Below are 14,132 nucleotides of genomic sequence, written 5' to 3'. Positions count from 1 at the left end.
ATCGCCGCTCACTCCCCACCCGATGCCTGAAGGAAGCACGCCCACCTTTCGCCTCGGATAAATTCAACCCCAGGACATCAATGTGGACTTCACCAGTTTCCTCATTTCCCCTCCCCCCACCTTACCTCAGTTCCAATCTTCCAGCTCAGCGCTGTCCTCATGACCTGTCCTACCTGCCAATCTCCCTTCTCAACTGTTCGCTCCACCCTCCTCTCTGACCTGTCACCTCCATCCCCACCCCCATTCACCTATTGTACTCTTTGCTACCTTCGGCCCAGCACCCCCCAATTTATCTCGCCATCCCTGGAAGCGTCCTGCCTCTATTCCTGATGAAGGGCTGAAGCCCGAAATGTCGATTTTCCTGCTCCTCGGAAGCTGTCTGACCTGCTGTGCCTTTCCAGTACCACTCTGATCTAAACTCTGGTTTCCAGCATCTGCAGTCCCCACTTTTGCCTACCCAATAAACCCAGTGTGACGATTTCACATCAACAAACTGACACTAGCAGACACAACGTCTGCAGAAACCCTAGCCACATTACTTTACATTAAAGACATCTGTGAAATGATTTCCAGATAACTCAACCCTCTCAGCATTAAACAACGGCTAGTGAACCTTAAATACCCTATACAAACAACCCGCAAACGAATGTTATTTACAAAATACCATACAAGGAAATACATGAACTCTGCCGCACAGTTCTCTGTGGCAAGAAATGCTGGGATGAGATAAGGAAGATTTTTTCAGCCAAAACGAATCGGCACTAACTGGACAGCCATTTAAAATCAACGCTGTCAGGCCAGGATGGAAGACCGGAAGGGATAATCAGTTTTCTTATTTCCTGAAGATTTACAAAGCTGAGACTGGGTTTTGGCGTTTCTTCCCTTTCCACTCCCAGGAGCCGCAGTGGTTGGGGCGGTGAGTTGGGGAAAGTGAAATGTGCCCGTGAGCAGCGTGTGGGGCTCTTTCAGCTTCCCCTCCTCTGACAGCGCTGTGACGTGACTCTGATGTTCTCAGGGACACTTACTGACGCGAGACAGTGAAAAGAGTCTCGTTCCTGCAGATCAGGAATTCAAACCGTATGCCGGCTTCAGGACAATGAGAAAGATTAATTGGGGTGTGTGAAGAAGCTGTGAGCTGCATTTCAAACATGTAGGTGGAGTCACATGCGTCATCCATTGCGCCCCTGGCACTGTGCGGACCTGACGCCGCCATGCTGCAGAGTTCTGACGTTATACGGACATGCACAGCAATGGGAACATTCACAAGGTGAACAGCCAAAGATAATCACCATCACTGCTTCCCTTCCATCGACCCACCTTTGTGAAGCAGTATCTTTCACTGGCAAATAAAACACCTTTGTCCTCAGGTGCCTGCCTCATTTCGACCACGACTTCACGCCCCTCACTGTTCTAGTCTCATTTCCAAACACTTGGCTCATATCCTCAAAAGCAGCTCTGGGGATATCTGCTTGTTCCACCCTGACAGGCAGTGGGTTGCAGATTCCCGATCAGTCCCAATGTGATTGAAATATTTAAACCCCTCCACTGATTTGCATCTTTAAAAATCCGTGAAACAATCTCCCTTTCTTTCTGACTACAGTTCTCAACTGTAGTCGGCAGGGTTCACACCTGCGTGGGGAACCCGCAATGGATTTCATGTCCATCGCATTCACCACTCTGCCCACCAATACAGAACCACACTAACAGCTTCATTTCGCAGGTCTCTCTGCCCGTGGAGCTGAGAAAGAGTAAATCATTGCAGAGTTTGTTTGAATCCAATCACTTCACAGTTTTCGAAAGGGTTAAATATCTGCAAATGGCGATTCTGGGTGCTTCATCCCGAAAGATGAAATGGACGTTCAGTTAAAAGCAAAACCAGAAATTGCAGGAGCAACTCAGCAGGTCAGGCAGCATCTGTAGAAAGAGAATCAGAGACATTTCAGAACTTTTTTTACCTCATCCAGGAACATCCAAAACTACTGAGTTGCTCCAGCAGTTTCGCTTTCTGTCTCGGACTGTCAGCATCCGCATTCCTTTACGTTAGAAATTCAATCAATTCAGAAACCCCTTTGTGCTTCCTCAGTGGAAAAGATTTCCGTTTGGGAAACATTTTCCTGACACCATTCAAAACGCGCATCTTTGCAGCCAAGAAAGCAGTAGGAGCGTGAACAGCAAACGCCCCGTCTCCGGGTGGTCTCGAACCACCAACCTTCCGGTTAACAGCCGAACGCGCTGACCAATTGCGCCACAGAGACAGGTCCGCCCAGCGCCCGCACAGTCTCGTTGAGCAAGCTACTATTCAATTAACAATTTAACCTTCCCGCCCAGAATTACCATTGTCTTCTATCAGTTCAAACACGGCGAATACTGCAGAAAGCCAACGGGTCGAGCTGCATCCGTGGAAAGGTAAACAGAGCCGACGTTTTGAGTGTGCTACCGTTTTTGTTCAGAACTCAGTGTTTTGCCTCTTCCCGAAGTTGGTCCAGGTCTGTATCTCAATTGGCAAACACATGGCAAGTGCAGTGCCGCAATGTGTTGTTATAGCCTTGGCTGTTTAAAAAAAAGCAGTGCATTGTTTAAATGGTGATATATTGGAATGTGGAGAAAGTGAGGACTAGAGGTGAAAGTCGAAAAATGTGGCACTGGAAAAGCAGAACAGGTCAGGCAGCATCTGAGGAGCAGGACAGTGAACGTTTCGGGCACAAGCCCTTCATCAGGAATGATGTGTGGATGTATAAAGGGGTGTCAGAGTCCCTCCATTCCAGTCAATGCCAGTTGTCGGGCAGATGCAGCAGGCAATGAGCGAGGCAAGTGGTATATTACGAAGAGGAATTCAGTTCAGAAGTGGGGTCATTGAACATATTCAAGGGTAAATTCATCTGAGTTTTGAACAACAAAGAAGTGGATTGTTATGGGGGGAGGTAAGAAAATGGTTTTAAGACCAGTACAGGTCAGTCACAGAGTATGACAGCACTGAACAGACCCTTCATCCAACTCGTCCATGCTGAGTATGTTCTCAAACTAAACTCGTCCCACCTACCAGTGTTTGCCCATAAACCTTCGAACCTTTCATATTCATGTACTTATCCAAACGTTGTAACTCTGCGTGTATAAAATCATGAGGGGTATGGATAGGATAAATAGACAAAGTCTTTTTCCCTGGGGTGGGGGAGTCCAGTACGAGAGGGCATGGGTTTAGCATTAGAGGGGAAAGATACAAAAGAGATCTAAGGGGCAACGTTTTCACGCAGAGGATTGTACGTTTATTGAATGAACTGCCAGAGGAAGTGGTGAAGTCTAGTACGATTGCAACATTTAAAAGGCATTTGGTTAGGTGTATGAATAGGAAGGGTTTGGAGGGATATGGGGCCGTGCGCTGTCAGGTGGGACTAGATTGTTTTGGGATAGTTGGTCGGCATGGACAAGTTGGACCAAACAGTCTGTTTCTGTGCTGTACATCTCTATGACTCTATGACTTCTTCTGGACATTCATTCTGCACTCAGGCCACTCTCTTAAAAAAACGATCCTTGTCCTGTCTTTATAAAATCTTTCTCTACTCACCTCAAAATATTTGCTCCCTGATCCTGAAAACCCCAGCTGAGGGAAAGGACACCTGCTGTTCACCTCATCCGTATCCCTCATGATTTTATAATCCTCTATATGCAGTGTGTAGTGGCTCATTGAAATAATGTCCTGATGCAGCTTCGTTTGTGGGTGTTGGGATGATTGCTTCTGTGGTTAAGCACTTGGTTTGCGTGTGTTGTTTTTCTGTAGACGCTAGTTTGAAGTTCACTGTTGAGTGTTCGCTCTACTGTGACATCTAAGAATGGCACTTTGTTGTTGTTCTCCTCCTCTTCAAACCAGGAGCCCCCCTCAGGCCATAGTCTCACTACTTGGAATACCAATATACAGACTAGTCAAAGGCCTCCACTGAAGACTAGAACACCAAGTCGAAGATTCACGCCACTCCATTTATTCCATCCAAGAATTCCTGAACACCAAAGACACTCAGTTAGAAGAGGATGGAATAATGATGTCCTTTGACATAACAGCCCTGTTCACATCCATGAACATCAACGTGGCCAAAGAAAACTGGAGACACTACTCGAAGAACCAAAGACACAAATACAGCACCAACTTCATCAGCAAAGATAGCACTATCCAGCTCGTGGAACTGTGCCTTAACCACCCACTTCATATTCAGTAACAAGCCTCAAACAAATCAACGAAACACCCATGAAACCACAAGTATCAGGATTCCTAGCAGAAGCAATAATGCAGTCTCAAACCAACAGCCCTTCCAACGATCCAAACCAAACTTTGTGTCCGCCACAGTGATGACACTTTTGTCATCAAAAAATGAAGTAAATTAGAGGAAACCTACAACACCATCAACAATATCCTTACTGGCATAAAATTCACAAAAGAGGAGAACAACAACAAAGTGCCATTCCTAGATGTCACAGTAGAGCGAGCAGTCAATGGTAAATTCAAAACAGCGTCGACAGGAAAACAACACACACGAATCAAGTACTTAGCTACAGAAGCAATGATCCCTACACATAAAAACAAGCTGAATCAGGACACTATTTCAACGAGGCACGACACACTGCAGTAGCCAGTAACGACGAAGGCCAATAAGGAACTCTACAGCGCATTTAAGGAGAATGGGTAGGCAAACGATTCACAGAGAAACACTTCCCTGACCGGGAATCGAACCCGGGCCGCAGCGGTGAAAGCGCCGAATCCTAACCACTAGACCACCAGGGAGACAGCAGTGCCACCTCACAGCTCTAATGTAAATTGCTTCCCTGCCCGGAAATCGAACCTGGGCCACGATCGTGAGAAGGCTTCCACCAATGTCATTGCTTGTATCCATTGCTCCCGATGCGGTCTCCTCTACATTGGGGAGACTGGAGACTCCTCGCAGTGTCAAGTCACAGCGCTTGAGGGAACATCTCCACGACACCCGCAGCAATCAACCCCATCACCCTCCGGCCCAACATTTCAACCCCCCTCCCACTCTGCCGAGAACATGCAGGTCCTGGGCCTCCTCCATCGCCGCTCACTCCCCACCCGATGCCTGAAGGAAGCACGCCCACCTTTCGCCTCGGATAAATTCAACCCCAGGACATCAATGTGGACTTCACCAGTTTCCTCATTTCCCCTCCCCCCACCTTACCTCAGTTCCAATCTTCCAGCTCAGCGCTGTCCTCATGACCTGTCCTACCTGCCAATCTCCCTTCTCAACTGTTCGCTCCACCCTCCTCTCTGACCTGTCACCTCCATCCCCACCCCCATTCACCTATTGTACTCTTTGCTACCTTCGGCCCAGCACCCCCCAATTTATCTCGCCATCCCTGGAAGCGTCCTGCCTCTATTCCTGATGAAGGGCTTAAGCCCGAAATGTCGATTTTCCTGCTCCTCGGAAGCTGTCTGACCTGCTGTGCCTTTCCAGTACCACTCTGATCTAAACTCTGGTTTCCAGCATCTGCAGTCCCCACTTTTGCCTACCCAATAAACCCAGTGTGACGATTTCACATCAACAAACTGACACTAGCAGACACAACGTCTGCAGAAACCCTAGCCACATTACTTTACATTAAAGACATCTGTGAAATGATTTCCAGATAACTCAACCCTCTCAGCATTAAACAACGGCTAGTGAACCTTAAATACCCTATACAAACAACCCGCAAACGAATGTTATTTACAAAATACCATACAAGGAAATACATGAACTCTGCCGCACAGTTCTCTGTGGCAAGAAATGCTGGGATGAGATAAGGAAGATTTTTTCAGCCAAAACGAATCGGCACTAACTGGACAGCCATTTAAAATCAACGCTGTCAGGCCAGGATGGAAGACCGGAAGGGATAAGCAGTGTTCTTATTTCCTGAAGATTTACAAAGCTGAGACTGGGTTTTGGCGTTTCTTCCCTTTCCACTCCCAGGAGCCGCAGTGGTTGGGGCGGTGAGTTGGGGAAAGTGAAATGTGCCCGTGAGCAGCGTGTGGGGCTCTTTCAGCTTCCCCTCCTCTGACAGCGCTGTGACGTGACTCTGATGTTCTCAGGGACACTTACTGACGCGAGACAGTGAAAAGAGTCTCGTTCCTGCAGATCAGGAATTCAAACCGTATGCCGGCTTCAGGACAATGAGAAAGATTAATTGGGGTGTGTGAAGAAGCTGTGAGCTGCATTTCAAACATGTAGGTGGAGTCACATGCGTCATCCATTGCGCCCCTGGCACTGTGCGGACCTGACGCCGCCATGCTGCAGAGTTCTGACGTTATACGGACATGCACAGCAATGGGAACATTCACAAGGTGAACAGCCAAAGATAATCACCATCACTGCTTCCCTTCCATCGACCCAACTTTGTGAAGCAGTATCTTTCACTGGCAAATAAAACACCTTTGTCCTCAGGTGCCTGCCTCATTTCGACCACGACTTCACGCCCCTCACTGTTCTAGTCTCATTTCCAAACACTTGGCTCATATCCTCAAAAGCAGCTCTGGGGATATCTGCTTGTTCCACCCTGACAGGCAGTGGGTTGCAGATTCCCGATCAGTCCCAATGTGATTGAAATATTTAAACCCCTCCACTGATTTGCATCTTTAAAAATCCGTGAAACAATCTCCCTTTCTTTCTGACGACAGTTCTCAACTGTAGTCGGCAGGGTTCACACCTGCGTGGGGAACCCGCAATGGATTTCATGTCCATCGCATTCACCACTCTGCCCACCAATACAGAACCACACTGACAGCTTCATTTCGCAGGTCTCTCTGCCCGTGGAGCTGAGAAAGAGTAAATCATTGCAGAGTTTGTTTGAATCCAATCGCTTCACAGTTTTCGAAAGGGTTAAATATCTGCAAATGGCGATTCTGGGTGCTTCATCCCGAAAGATGAAATGGACGTTCAGTTAAAAGCAAAACCAGAAATTGCAGGAGCAACTCAGCAGGTCAGGCAGCATCTGTAGAAAGAGAATCAGAGACATTTCAGAACTTTTTTTACCTCATCCAGGAACATCCAAAACTACTGAGTTGCTCCAGCAGTTTCGCTTTCTGTCTCGGACTGTCAGCATCCGCATTCCTTTACGTTAGAAATTCAATCAATTCAGAAACCCCTTTGTGCTTCCTCAGTGGAAAAGATTTCCGTTTGGGAAACATTTTCCTGACACCATTCAAAACGCGCATCTTTGCAGCCAAGAAAGCAGTAGGAGCGTGAACAGCAAACGCCCCGTCTCCGGGTGGTCTCGAACCACCAACCTTCCGGTTAACAGCCGAACGCGCTGACCAATTGCGCCACAGAGACAGGTCCGCCCAGCGCCCGCACAGTCTCGTTGAGCAAGCTACTATTCAATTAACAATTTAACCTTCCCGCCCAGAATTACCATTGTCTTCTATCAGTTCAAACACGGCGAATACTGCAGAAAGCCAACGGGTCGAGCTGCATCCGTGGAAAGGTAAACAGAGCCGACGTTTTGAGTGTGCTACCGTTTTTGTTCAGAACTCAGTGTTTTGCCTCTTCCCGAAGTTGGTCCAGGTCTGTATCTCAATTGGCAAACACATGGCAAGTGCAGTGCCGCAATGTGAAGTTATAGCCTTGGCTGTTTAAAAAAAAAGCAGTGCATTGTTTAAATGGTGATATATTGGAATGTGGAGAAAGTGAGGACTAGAGGTGAAAGTCGAAAAATGTGGCACTGGAAAAGCAGAACAGGTCAGGCAGCATCTGAGGAGCAGGACAGTGAACGTTTCGGGCACAAGCCCTTCATCAGGAATGATGTGTGGATGTATAAAGGGGTGTCAGAGTCCCTCCATTCCAGTCAATGCCAGTTGTCGGGCAGATGCAGCAGGCAATGAGCGAGGCAAGTGGTATATTACGAAGAGGAATTCAGTTCAGAAGTGGGGTCATTGAACATATTCAAGGGTAAATTCATCTGAGTTTTGAACAACAAAGAAGTGGATTGTTATGGGGGGAGGTAAGAAAATGGTTTTAAGACCAGTACAGGTCAGTCACAGAGTATGACAGCACTGAACAGACCCTTCATCCAACTCGTCCATGCTGAGTATGTTCTCAAACTAAACTCGTCCCACCTACCAGTGTTTGCCCATAAACCTTCGAACCTTTCATATTCATGTACTTATCCAAACGTTGTAACTCTGCGTGTATAAAATCATGAGGGGTATGGATAGGATAAATAGACAAAGTCTTTTTCCCTGGGGTGGGGGAGTCCAGTACGAGAGGGCATGGGTTTAGCATTAGAGGGGAAAGATACAAAAGAGATCTAAGGGGCAACGTTTTCACGCAGAGGATTGTACGTTTATTGAATGAACTGCCAGAGGAAGTGGTGAAGTCTAGTACGATTGCAACATTTAAAAGGCATTTGGTTAGGTGTATGAATAGGAAGGGTTTGGAGGGATATGGGGCCGTGCGCTGTCAGGTGGGACTAGATTGTTTTGGGATAGTTGGTCGGCATGGACAAGTTGGACCAAACAGTCTGTTTCTGTGCTGTACATCTCTATGACTCTATGACTTCTTCTGGACATTCATTCTGCACTCAGGCCACTCTCTTAAAAAACGATCCTTGTCCTGTCTTTATAAAATCTTTCTCTACTCACCTCAAAATATTTGCTCCCTGATCCTGAAAACCCCAGCTGAGGGAAAGGACACCTGCTGTTCACCTCATCCGTATCCCTCATGATTTTATAATCCTCTATATGCAGTGTGTAGTGGCTCATTGAAATAATGTCCTGATGCAGCTTCGTTTGTGGGTGTTGGGATGATTGCTTCTGTGGTTAAGCACTTGGTTTGCGTGTGTTGTTTTTCTGTAGACGCTAGTTTGAAGTTCACTGTTGAGTGTTCGCTCTACTGTGACATCTAAGAATGGCACTTTGTTGTTGTTCTCCTCCTCTTCAAACCAGGAGCCCCCCTCAGGCCATAGTCTCACTACTTGGAATACCAATATACAGACTAGTCAAAGGCCTCCACTGAAGACTAGAACACCAAGTCGAAGATTCACGCCACTCCATTTATTCCATCCAAGAATTCCTGAACACCAAAGACACTCAGTTAGAAGAGGATGGAATAATCATGTCCTTTGACATAACAGCCCTGTTCACATCCATGAACATCAACGTGGCCAAAGAAAACTGGAGACACTACTCGAAGAACCAAAGACACAAATACAGCACCAACTTCATCAGCAAAGATAGCACTATCCAGCTCGTGGAACTGTGCCTTAACCACCCACTTCATATTCAGTAACAAGCCTCAAACAAATCAACGAAACACCCATGAAACCACAAGTATCAGGATTCCTAGCAGAAGCAATAATGCAGTCTCAAACCAACAGCCCTTCCAACGATCCAAACCAAACTTTGTGTCCGCCACAGTGATGACACTTTTGTCATCAAAAAATGAAGTAAATTAGAGGAAACCTACAACACCATCAACAATATCCTTACTGGCATAAAATTCACAAAAGAGGAGAACAACAACAAAGTGCCATTCCTAGATGTCACAGTAGAGCGAGCAGTCAATGGTAAATTCAAAACAGCGTCGACAGGAAAACAACACACACGAATCAAGTACTTAGCTACAGAAGCAATGATCCCTACACATAAAAACAAGCTGAATCAGGACACTATTTCAACGAGGCACGACACACTGCAGTAGCCAGTAACGACGAAGGCCAATAAGGAACTCTACAGCGCATTTCAGGAGAATGGGTAGGCAAACGATTCACAGAGAAACACTTCCCTGACCGGGAATCGAACCCGGGCCGCAGCGGTGAAAGCGCCGAATCCTAACCACTAGACCACCAGGGAGACAGCAGTGCCACCTCACAGCTCTAATGTAAATTGCTTCCCTGCCCGGAAATCAAACCTGGGCCACGATCGTGAGAAGGCTTCCACCAATGTCATTGCTTGTATCCATTGCTCCCGATGCGGTCTCCTCTACATTGGGGAGACTGGAGACTCCTCGCAGTGTCAAGTCACAGCGCTTGAGGGAACATCTCCACGACACCCGCAGCAATCAACCCCATCACCCTCCGGCCCAACATTTCAACCCCCCTCCCACTCTGCCGAGAACATGCAGGTCCTGGGCCTCCTCCATCGCCGCTCACTCCCCACCCGATGCCTGAAGGAAGCACGCCCACCTTTCGCCTCGGATAAATTCAACCCCAGGACATCAATGTGGACTTCACCAGTTTCCTCATTTCCCCTCCCCCCACCTTACCTCAGTTCCAATCTTCCAGCTCAGCGCTGTCCTCATGACCTGTCCTACCTGCCAATCTCCCTTCTCAACTGTTCGCTCCACCCTCCTCTCTGACCTGTCACCTCCATCCCCACCCCCATTCACCTATTGTACTCTTTGCTACCTTCGGCCCAGCACCCCCCAATTTATCTCGCCATCCCTGGAAGCGTCCTGCCTCTATTCCTGATGAAGGGCTGAAGCCCGAAATGTCGATTTTCCTGCTCCTCGGAAGCTGTCTGACCTGCTGTGCCTTTCCAGTACCACTCTGATCTAAACTCTGGTTTCCAGCATCTGCAGTCCCCACTTTTGCCTACCCAATAAACCCAGTGTGACGATTTCACATCAACAAACTGACACTAGCAGACACAACGTCTGCAGAAACCCTAGCCACATTACTTTACATTAAAGACATCTGTGAAATGATTTCCAGATAACTCAACCCTCTCAGCATTAAACAACGGCTAGTGAACCTTAAATACCCTATACAAACAACCCGCAAACGAATGTTATTTACAAAATACCATACAAGGAAATACATGAACTCTGCCGCACAGTTCTCTGTGGCAAGAAATGCTGGGATGAGATAAGGAAGATTTTTTCAGCCAAAACGAATCGGCACTAACTGGACAGCCATTTAAAATCAACGCTGTCAGGCCAGGATGGAAGACCGGAAGGGATAATCAGTGTTCTTATTTCCTGAAGATTTACAAAGCTGAGACTGGGTTTTGGCGTTTCTTCCCTTTCCACTCCCAGGAGCCGCAGTGGTTGGGGTGGTGAGTTGGGGAAAGTGAAATGTGCCCGTGAGCAGCGTGTGGGGCTCTTTCAGCTTCCCCTCCTCTGACAGCGCTGTGACGTGACTCTGATGTTCTCAGGGACACTTACTGACGCGAGACAGTGAAAAGAGTCTCGTTCCTGCAGATCAGGAATTCAAACCGTATGCCGGCTTCAGGACAATGAGAAAGATTAATTGGGGTGTGTGAAGAAGCTGTGAGCTGCATTTCAAACATGTAGGTGGAGTCACATGCGTCATCCATTGCGCCCCTGGCACTGTGCGGACCTGACGCCGCCATGCTGCAGAGTTCTGACGTTATACGGACATGCACAGCAATGGGAACATTCACAAGGTGAACAGCCAAAGATAATCACCATCACTGCTTCCCTTCCATCGACCCAACTTTGTGAAGCAGTATCTTTCACTGGCAAATAAAACACCTTTGTCCTCAGGTGCCTGCCTCATTTCGACCACGACTTCACGCCCCTCACTGTTCTAGTCTCATTTCCAAACACTTGGCTCATATCCTCAAAAGCAGCTCTGGGGATATCTGCTTGTTCCACCCTGACAGGCAGTGGGTTGCAGATTCCCGATCAGTCCCAATGTGATTGAAATATTTAAACCCCTCCACTGATTTGCATCTTTAAAAATCCGTGAAACAATCTCCCTTTCTTTCTGACGACAGTTCTCAACTGTAGTCGGCAGGGTTCACACCTGCGTGGGGAACCCGCAATGGATTTCATGTCCATCGCATTCACCACTCTGCCCACCAATACAGAACCACACTGACAGCTTCATTTCGCAGGTCTCTCTGCCCGTGGAGCTGAGAAAGAGTAAATCATTGCAGAGTTTGTTTGAATCCAATCACTTCACAGTTTTCGAAAGGGTTAAATATCTGCAAATGGCGATTCTGGGTGCTTCATCCCGAAAGATGAAATGGACGTTCAGTTAAAAGCAAAACCAGAAATTGCAGGAGCAACTCAGCAGGTCAGGCAGCATCTGTAGAAAGAGAATCAGAGACATTTCAGAACTTTTTTTACCTCATCCAGGAACTTCCAAAACTACTGAGTTGCTCCAGCAGTTTCGCTTTCTGTCTCGGACTGTCAGCATCCGCATTCCTTTACGTTAGAAATTCAATCAATTCAGAAACCCCTTTGTGCTTCCTCAGTGGAAAAGATTTCCGTTTGGGAAACATTTTCCTGACACCATTAAAAACGCGCATCTTTGCAGCCAAGAAAGCAGTAGGAGCATGAACAGCAAACGCCCCGTCTCCGGGTGGTCTCGAACCACCAACCTTCCGGTTAACAGCCGAACGCGCTGACCAGTTGCGCCACAGAGACAAGCCCGGGGCTTTTTGCACAGTCTCCTTGAGGAAGTTACTATTCAATTCATAATTCAACCTGCCCCGCAGAGAAGTTCCATTGTCAAAGCACTGATAACATGGTAGTCTGGTGTCAGCTCGATTTCAGGTCCTGATTTCTCTGTCCTCTGGTCCCCCTGTTCCCACAGAGGAAAATGTTGTCTGTTCTCAGCTCTACTCGATTTCTGCTGAATCTTTGACCCCCTTTTACACCTTCTGGAGCAATAAAATATTCTGAGCCTCCAGGAAATGACACCTTATTTTGTCCCCCTCCTGATTTTAAAAATCTCTATAAAGTTATCTGTCAACTTGCTAGGCTTCGTTGGAAAAATGTCCCAGCTTCTTCTTAACTCAAACCCTCCATTCCCAGCAGCACGCTGGTAAAGTAGGGAATAGGGATTTGTATCAAATCACATAAATGTACTGTCTGAAAAAATCTGGCTGTGTTCTTGCCTGAGATATTGAGAGTCCCTGTTGTAAGTAATTACGAATGCAATTATTTTGGTCACAGAATTGAACAATCATTTTGCAACAAAGGGATCTACTCTGATAAGGAGGTAGTGGTCATTTCTAGGGTAACTGAACAGTTTGTAGATCAGGGAGATGAAGTTCCAGACACTTGGGAAAGGCAAGAAATGACTGTGATAAATAAGACAAAGAACTGTGGATGCTGGAAAACTGAAACAAAAACTGACAACACTGGAAAAACTCAGCAGGACTGGAAGCATATGTGGAGAAAAAGCAGAGTTAAGGTTTCCAATCCAACAACTCCTCTTCAGGATTCTGAAATAATTTGTGAGAACCTCTTAAGACTACTGCTCCGCTTTAAGACCATAATACACAGGAGCAGGATGAGGAATTCTCATTATGTTCACGTGAAGCACTTTGAGATAGTTTACTGTACCACAGGTATTATTTGAATGCAGCTTGTATCCCTATCTTAATATCTGAAAATAGAGGGTCATATTTTAAAAGTAGAAGACAAAAATGAGGATGATTTTTTTTCTTTCTGATGGTTATGTGTCTTCCTCAAAAGGCAGTGAATTCAAAGTCTTTAAGGCAGAGGTAGACAGGTTCTTGCTAACCAAGTGGGTGACAGATTGTCGGGGATGTGGAGGAATGTGGAGCTGAGGTTGTATTCAGATCAGCCATGATCTTATTGAATGTTGCAGCAGGCTCGTAGGGCCGAGTGGCCGACTCCCGCCCTTTGTATCAAGCAGTCTGTGTCTCCCCTCTTATAGCTATGAACTGGATAATTCCTTTCCAATATTGCGCCTTGCAGACAGTTAAGTGAACACCAGGTGGCCTCCTATTGGGAGCAGGCATATTGTAGCAATTGCAATATTTCTTGTGTTAATTTTGTTGCTTCTTACTCAGTATTGCTGAGAATCATCTAAATAAAAACCAAAACACTTCTATAATTATCGCACCAATGGAAGTGTTGGTTTGGATGCAACATTGTTGAATAAGCCATTCCCAGCTTTTCCAGAATTCTGTGTTGAAAGCCCTCGAGTCTGGTTTCTACCCCTGAAACAGTTCTTAGCAAGGTCATATTTGACATCCTTTGTAACGGTGACAGGGATGAACATTCCCTCGTCGACCTGCGGACAGCCTTGATCAGAGTTAATGACAGTACTGACCCTCTCTAATATCGCTGTATCCTCTGGGAGGGTCTGCTTTCAGTGTCTTCCGTTCTTATTTATTTAACCGTAGCTGCTGGTGTTGGCATCTATACTGATGA

General features: G+C 46.7%; 4 non-coding genes across 4 annotated transcripts; all 4 read right to left on the bottom strand.

Annotated features, from left to right (window-relative positions):
* Positions 1–2,181: 2,181 nt before the first annotated feature.
* On the bottom strand, positions 2,182–2,255 carry trnan-guu (transfer RNA asparagine (anticodon GUU)). The gene has a single exon. It is a non-coding gene; the product is annotated as a tRNA-Asn (tRNA).
* A 2,444-nt stretch (positions 2,256–4,699) lies between these two features.
* Positions 4,700–4,771, bottom strand: trnae-uuc (transfer RNA glutamic acid (anticodon UUC)). Its single transcript has one exon. It is a non-coding gene; the product is annotated as a tRNA-Glu (tRNA).
* A 2,468-nt stretch (positions 4,772–7,239) lies between these two features.
* Positions 7,240–7,313, bottom strand: trnan-guu (transfer RNA asparagine (anticodon GUU)). The gene has a single exon. It is a non-coding gene; the product is annotated as a tRNA-Asn (tRNA).
* Positions 7,314–9,757: 2,444 nt separating this feature from the next.
* Positions 9,758–9,829, bottom strand: trnae-uuc (transfer RNA glutamic acid (anticodon UUC)). Its single transcript has one exon. It is a non-coding gene; the product is annotated as a tRNA-Glu (tRNA).
* Between the last annotated feature and the right edge of the window lie 4,303 nt (positions 9,830–14,132).

This window comes from Chiloscyllium plagiosum, unplaced genomic scaffold (genome assembly GCF_037043375.1).
Source record: "Chiloscyllium plagiosum isolate Xiang-an unplaced genomic scaffold, Cpla_swu_hap1 HiC_scaffold_27, whole genome shotgun sequence".
Taxonomy (NCBI): domain Eukaryota; kingdom Metazoa; phylum Chordata; class Chondrichthyes; order Orectolobiformes; family Hemiscylliidae; genus Chiloscyllium; species Chiloscyllium plagiosum.
This window is presented reverse-complemented; position numbering and strand designations above follow the sequence as displayed.